The sequence below is a fragment of the Notothenia coriiceps genome, unplaced genomic scaffold (assembly GCF_000735185.1).
Source record: "Notothenia coriiceps isolate Sejong01 unplaced genomic scaffold, NC01 NC01_scaffold00012860, whole genome shotgun sequence".
Taxonomy (NCBI): domain Eukaryota; kingdom Metazoa; phylum Chordata; class Actinopteri; order Perciformes; family Nototheniidae; genus Notothenia; species Notothenia coriiceps.
In genome coordinates this window covers 10,675-17,665 of record NW_011345561.1, presented here as the reverse complement: position 1 = coordinate 17,665, position 6,991 = coordinate 10,675, and the positions used below count along the sequence as shown (strand labels likewise).

The 6,991-nt window shown below is 42.2% G+C and overlaps 1 long non-coding RNA gene across 1 annotated transcript; it reads left to right on the top strand.

The window, feature by feature from the left end:
- The first annotated feature begins 326 nt into the window (after positions 1–326).
- LOC104947623 (uncharacterized) lies at positions 327–4,999 on the top strand. The gene is made up of 3 exons (XR_798583.1): positions 327–538; positions 1,349–1,402; positions 3,460–4,999. It is a non-coding gene; the product is annotated as an uncharacterized lncRNA (long non-coding RNA).
- Positions 5,000–6,991: the final 1,992 nt, after the last annotated feature.

Genomic DNA, 6,991 nt, shown 5'->3' with positions numbered 1-6,991 from the left:
ATATTAATTTGTGTTTGGGTCCATCGGTGTTTCACCCCTATCATCTTGTAAATCATTTCCCTGAAACGTATCTTTTATCTTGGTGTGATGTTTTACCCTTCCTTTTTATTCTCATATTACAATATTAAGTTAAAAATATCTTCTATATTTTGATCTTGTGCTCTTTCAGCTTTCATTTTCGTTTACCTTGTGTCATTTTCTCAATTTACTTTCTGCAATGGGTGTGTGTGTGTGTGCATGTCTTGTATTTTTGTGTAAGTGTGTGTAGGTTACTTATATCTCCCAGTAGGAAACACCTTAACTGCAAGGCTATACAGTATACTCCCTTTTGATTGTGTGATCTCAAGCAGGGTCAGGTTACCGAGAGCGTTCAGGCGGCCCTCCTCAGCTGAGGAAGAGATCTTCCCTCTGACTGACTCTGCACACATCAAAAAAGCAACCTGTAGGAGCTTCGGATGTGATTTAGCTGGAGGTGCTTCTCCATCTTTTTCACACCCTGGAACATGAGAGGTGTGTGAGAGGGTCAGAGTGCAGACAGGTAGGTTGTTCATGTGTGTATGTCCTCAAACACAGGTGAGTATTCCTGGGTGGGTCTCCACAATCTACACACCCACCTACAAACTGAAATGTGTCATTTTCCCCACACGTAACCTCAGCTGGCCTTCTGTCAGATTCGCACATGAATGTACGAGAACACACCCCATATGTCACTTTGATAAGGAACCAGTTTTGTGCGTGCACACAAAAATGTAATAATTAAATAAGTTAATACTCTAATTAAAACCAAATAGGAAACAACATTTGAATTCATAGGTGAATCAGTCACATTCCAGTTTTAAATAAAGAGAACTCTCAAATTGTACCTACAGGTGCATGGACAAGGGGTGGAAAAAATGCCAAACAAAAGACTCCTTACACACTGTCCTCTTCAGTTGCAGAAGTGAAACTTTATAAAAAATATCTCTGAATATCTCTGCAGCTGATGAGGACAGTGTGCTGGGGTAATTTGTTCAACATTGTTTTCTATAAATCTTAGCTAAAGTGTTTGTGAACTTCTTATGAAACCCACTGTACTATGAATAATTGGCTTGGAGAATTGGTATGGTGTTGCATGATCGCTCGCAAAAGGGTATGAACACACACCAACGGCCTGTTTGAGAAGGAGGAAACTCAAGTGCCCACTTTTGAATCTTCTGCATTTATGTTGGTGCAATGGTTGAAATCAGAATATTTTATAACAGAGGAGGATTCTCTTTCCTCTCCTTTCTCACTAAATCTTGCTAGTTTTGCCCCTCACCTGTTAAGTTAACTACATCTCTCCTCTCCTTTCCTCTCTTGTCCTCCCCAGGCCTATTGTACAGTTGCCCCCGCGGATCTCCTTTCAGCTAGCTGCCCTACTCAGGTGAGGGATACAGTATATTGAAGGAGATGTTGCTTGTATTTGATTCCGCTTCTTTTCATAGTGGCTGAAAGCCTGGCCTCCATCCTGCCCCCCCTCTCCCTCCCTGTCCTGTCCAGTTCCCAGGGGACCCCCACTCTCTCCCTGGCTGGCCTGGGTGGAGCGGCCTCAGAATGGGGCAAGTTGGGATCAGACAAGGGTATCGCTTACAGCCTCCCTCCCGCACTCACACAGAAAACCGAGCACAGACAGCGACAGCGCACCCCCCAACCTTGCCTGTCTCCGTCTCACAGGTGCACATACACACACAGTGCCGTCGGTGCACGCTCACAAGTACTTGCACATGCACATCTTTTCCTCCATCTTACCAATTAGAGATACATGTACTATCGCACTCCCCCCCCCCTTCTTTTCAATCTGTCCCTTGAACAAGTGATTCAGGAAAGAGGCAGTGCACAATGAGTTTGTGGAAAGCCATTTCTGAGCACTGAAAAGCAAGCAATTGAGATTTGGAGACTGAGAGCGACACGGGAGTTTAGATGGAAAATGGCACAAGTGCATTTGCAAGGACAAAAACTTGATGCATACACATCGATCAGATAACATCCTGGTCAATCCTGCAGCATTAAAATTAGACAATGCCAAAGTCTAACTTTCTGGCTTCAAGTTCAACTGGTTCACTGATTCAATCCCAAAAGTCTCAGGAATTTCCCTTAGAAAGTTAGGCCTGGACTGTTTTTACAATAGTTTTTAATGAACTGCAATTGAAAAGGCAAGACAGGATATACAGTATTGTAATGAAACATTTTGATATGTCCATATTCGGGGATCACCTGTGACTTGAACTTTTAAAGCAACATTTTTTTTTGACATTAACTGCCTTAACAATCTGTTTAACAGGTGTTTATAATATTTGCTGAATTATCTTGTTAAACTCTAGCTGTCCCCACTGTCAAAACTATAAACAGCTACTGAAATGATGATAACATATAATTGCTGTGTATTTAGGGTTAACCAATTATGTTTGGACAGTTATTGCCTGTTTATCAGTGCCCTGAGTTACCAGAGTCTTGAGGAAAAGCCCACCCAACTGCAAACATCACCCACCATAGGAGAGGTCATATCATGTATTTCTCCATGGTCTCCTTACGCTCAACAATAGCTGCAAGGCACTTTCAGGAACAACAAGCCCCCTGCTATAGATTAAGACAACAGCACACTACTTCCCGCAGTGAAGGAATTGGATTAACACCGAGCTTTGTCAATAGACAGGAAATGTAACAGTGGGTGTATGAACCTCAAAAATAACTTAGATACCTTCACTCAGGGTTTCATTCATCAAGAGCTGCTTAAAATTGTTATTGTATAAAGTGTAATCACAATATTTCTTAATCATTAAAACACAATTCATTGTTTGGTTTTTGAATGGAAATGCCAGCTCTAAAGTTTATATTGGGTGAGAAAGACTTCTTTTATGGTCCTTTATCCATTTCAGTATGCTGTATTTGTTGTCTGTTGGTTGGTTATGCCTGTGGGGCATCTTTAAGCGTAAAGGACCCTCACTGAGATACAAGATCCCAGCAGGATAACACAGCTAATATAGCCAGACATTTCCTACTGCTGTAACGGATTAGCAAGCCTCTCTGCAGGGAAACACAAACACATAGACAATAGTCGTTTGACTGACTATACGAGATCAGGCTCATATTCCACCTGTGGCATTCACTATTCCTTTTAATTAGTTATGTTCTCTTTCTCTGTTCATTTAATTGTATTTCCCTATTGCATAAATACTTATTTCAGTGTCATTAAAAGTGATTAATTAGACTTTTTATTTTTTATTTTGTGGATTTTTGGACTAAATTTCTTTCCGACCATCAAATTACAGGCTGTGAACCATAAAGTGGTGAAATCAAATAAATCACCCTGTGGTTAAAGTCAAATGTGCCACTGAAATGCTAATCTATTTTCATTGTAAACGCGAGAAATGTCCAAGCTCATGGATTCTTGTTTGTTTGTAGCTGATTTGACTGTCCTTATCTTCCTCCTCCTCCTCCCAGATTAGTGCTGCACTCTGACTGTTTTCACACCGTTAAGGCCAATCCACATCCTCTTCTGTGGAGGGAGCGCAGGCTCCCCTGGAGATCAGTGACGCCTCACTGACCACATCAATCAATCATTCTCCCTCTGACTACCTCTCTCCCACTCCCTTTTGTGTCTCTCTGTATGTCTCTGTCTCCATATCTCTCTGTCTCGCCTTCACAACTTTAATATCTGTCTCATTCCTCTTTCCCACACATGACATGGGAACTACTTATCATAAAAACACAGAAAAATGTTGTTGCAGAGAGCAATACTTTCACAGGAGTCTGTCTTGGAAGCTTCTGGCAGAGGACTTTTAACTATTAACAAGTAGCTGTTCTTTAAAAAAACAAAACATTAATAGATAATTCACATTTTAGTTTTAAAATGATTGACCTGTAGACATTGCTGTCTTCGGCTCTGTTCATTTGCTAATTATCTGATATATCCTGTATTTTGTACAGGTGAATCTTTCATGCCACAGAAAGTTGTTTGACTTGCAAATGTCTGCCTCAGGCAGCCATTCATCTTACAGTCTTCCAGAAAACTCTATACTTATCCTAATAATGGGGTCAACTACGCAAAATGTGAGAGAAGTGAGGCAACAATAGAGATCGGTTGAACTTGTGCTCCTTGTATAGCAAAGGGTTTTTGTCCATACATTGCCCTCATGGGAGGTAATGTACTGTGACACAAAATACAGGCCACATATGTGTGTCCCTTATACTGCGATCATTATATGGACCTTTTCAGTCCTTTTGTGAAAGGCTTGGTTCAGTTAAAGTTCACTATGGACCCTCAAGCTAAGAGTGTAGTTGAGGTTACCATTGGGAGGGGGAATAACACACGTTCTGTATATGTCCACTTCTCTTTCTGTCTGCCTATATCTGTGTATGATAAGTCTTGTGATGGCCTATATTTTCAGTCAAAAAGTCCAGTAAAATACAAAACCAACAGTGAATTTGTCCTATTAAAGTATTGTCTGTGAAGCCAAATCACAATTTGTCTGCCACAGTGCTCCATTATTGTTAAAAATTGCAACCCACTGCCATAAATGACTGCCCTCACTCCACAATCTAATCGGCATAAAACAGTCCCCCGAAAATGTATAGACTGTATTTGTGACCACTAAAATGTAAGTGGGATCAAATCAACCCGGGGCTTAAATGTTTGGAAGTTTGGAAAGTATTGTAAAAGTGGACCAACACCTTATGGTTTTGTTCCTCTTGCCTGATCTCTCGACAATAAGAACAGTGTCGATTATAACTCCAGCCTTACCCTTTAAATGTGCCTCTGTTCAAGTTGGCGCGTTCATAGATATGCCAATCTGGTTGTCTATAAGTCTGCATTCCCAGTTTTACTTTTCTGCCTTTTAGCAAACGTTGCTTCTGGAGTCTTAACCTCCAGCATCCCTACAACCTGTCACACTGTCTCTAACCTGTCTGTGTGCACACCATCTTGTCTGCTACCCAGTGTGCCTTTCTCAGTCTATATGTCTGCCAGCAGGGGAAAGGTCAGTACCCAATGGGCCGGGTGCAAACAATGCCCTCAGTACCCAGACAGGGACAGCTAGTGTCCCATTGCGGACATGCTGCATGTGATGTGTGGCAACCCCCCCTTTCATCTCTCCCTCTTCCTCATCTCTGCTCTTGCTGTTTCTTTCTTCTCTTTTATGCCACCCCTTTCTGCTCTCCACCTCCTTTTTTGTTCTACTTTTGGCCACTTCTCACTTTTTTTTCTCTACCTTGTTGTCTGTCCTTTCCTGCCTTCCTTTCCTCCTTTCCCCATCAGTCCCCATCAGGAGGAACCTAATAGGAAATCAAAGTTTCTGGTGGAAGAATGGAGTGGGGCTTAGCATTACCATCCCCTGGGTCCTCCCTGCTGAAAGAGAAGGGCAGAAAAGACTCCACACTGGCACTGTGGAGGGGAAGGTTAATGCAGCAGATAGTCTTTCCCTTACTCCCCTTCCGTTTGTCTTTATCCATTATTTTCTCTCTCAGACACACACACACTCTCCCTATCTTTTAATTCATACTCCCTCCACACACATACGCACACACACTCACAAGGCACATGCACTTTTCCACTCACTGAGCAAATGAAATAGCAGGTGAACTCAGCTGCCCCTTGCTGAATGGTGTTTAGCTGGGTCGGATTTGCAGCCTGCTGCTGCACCATGCGTCCTTTGGGATGCGGTGTGTATGGTTGTGGAATGGACTGTGTGTGTGTGTGTGTGTGTGTGTGTGTGTGTGTGTGTGTGTGTGTGTGTGTGTGTGTGTGTGTGTGTGTCACCCCCAGTCCGGCACGGCACGCACCCCTGCCCTTCAAAGCACTGCCTATGTGTAGCAATTGACTCCACGGCCCCTGTGAGCTCAGGTACGGCTGCCTTGTCAAGCATGGCAAGAAGCATTTACAAAGGCTGTCCCTGAGCATTCCATACAACATTATATTTCCCATAATGAGAAACATCATTATGGGAATGATGTTTGGGAATCACAGTGATATTTCATATTGAATATAAATCATTGTAATCGTGGCAACACAATAGTGTTAGATAGATAGTGTTTCAAAGCCTTTTATGCTTAAACGTTGTCTTGGAAAAAAATTATCTTTGTATTAAGGTAAGATTACAGTTAGAAGAGAAAGAACAGAATCCATACTACAAATATATTAAGATTAAACATATTGTTATATCCATTTGTGGAAGCAACATACACATTTTTTAATTCAATGATTCATTTTCAGCATTTATAAATGAGAAGATGACTTGCTTTCTAACAATTCTTACATTTGAAAACTTTACTGAATACATTTAGTTGTTAGAAGGACATGGTCCTCCTGCAGTGCCCCTAACCATCAAGGGGTGTCTTGGTGGTCTTTTTGTATGTTCTTTCTCTTTTTGCGTGCCCAAGCTTAAAAGAGTAACCCTTACCTAAATTGAGTAACGTTGACATTTCTAAAGCTTGTAGGTAGAAGGTGTTTGGAATGATTTAGCAGACACTTATGCATGTAGGGCGCCACACATATAGACTGTCGGAAAGCATCACGTAAAAGTACGGGCTTAACATTGGTCTTGTATTAGCTAAAGTATCAGCCTATACTGTAGGCTGAGCAGTGACGGGCCTGCTGTGTTAAGCTGCTTGAACACTCCGAGGTGGAAAAGATTAAACAGCGTGAATGCCTTGGGGCACGAGGGAGCGCTGGAGGAGAGGGCAGGCAGGGTAGAGAGCTGTATGGAACAGGGTGGGGCAAAGGAGGCAGAGCAGGAGGGGGTGGCAAAAGATAAAAAACACATTATTTACAAAGGAGTCAGGACAGAAAACCATGAAAAATGGGTAAGACTGAGAAAGAGATGATGCTGTTACTGAATGCAGATTAATATAAAATAAATTCCAACCACCCAAATTTCCTACTTTCTGGTCCCTTCATAGCTCCCCTCTGCTGCCTCTTCACCCGCCCTCTGTACTCCCCCACAGACGAGTTCAGATTCTTGGAAGGTGTTGGGTGTCT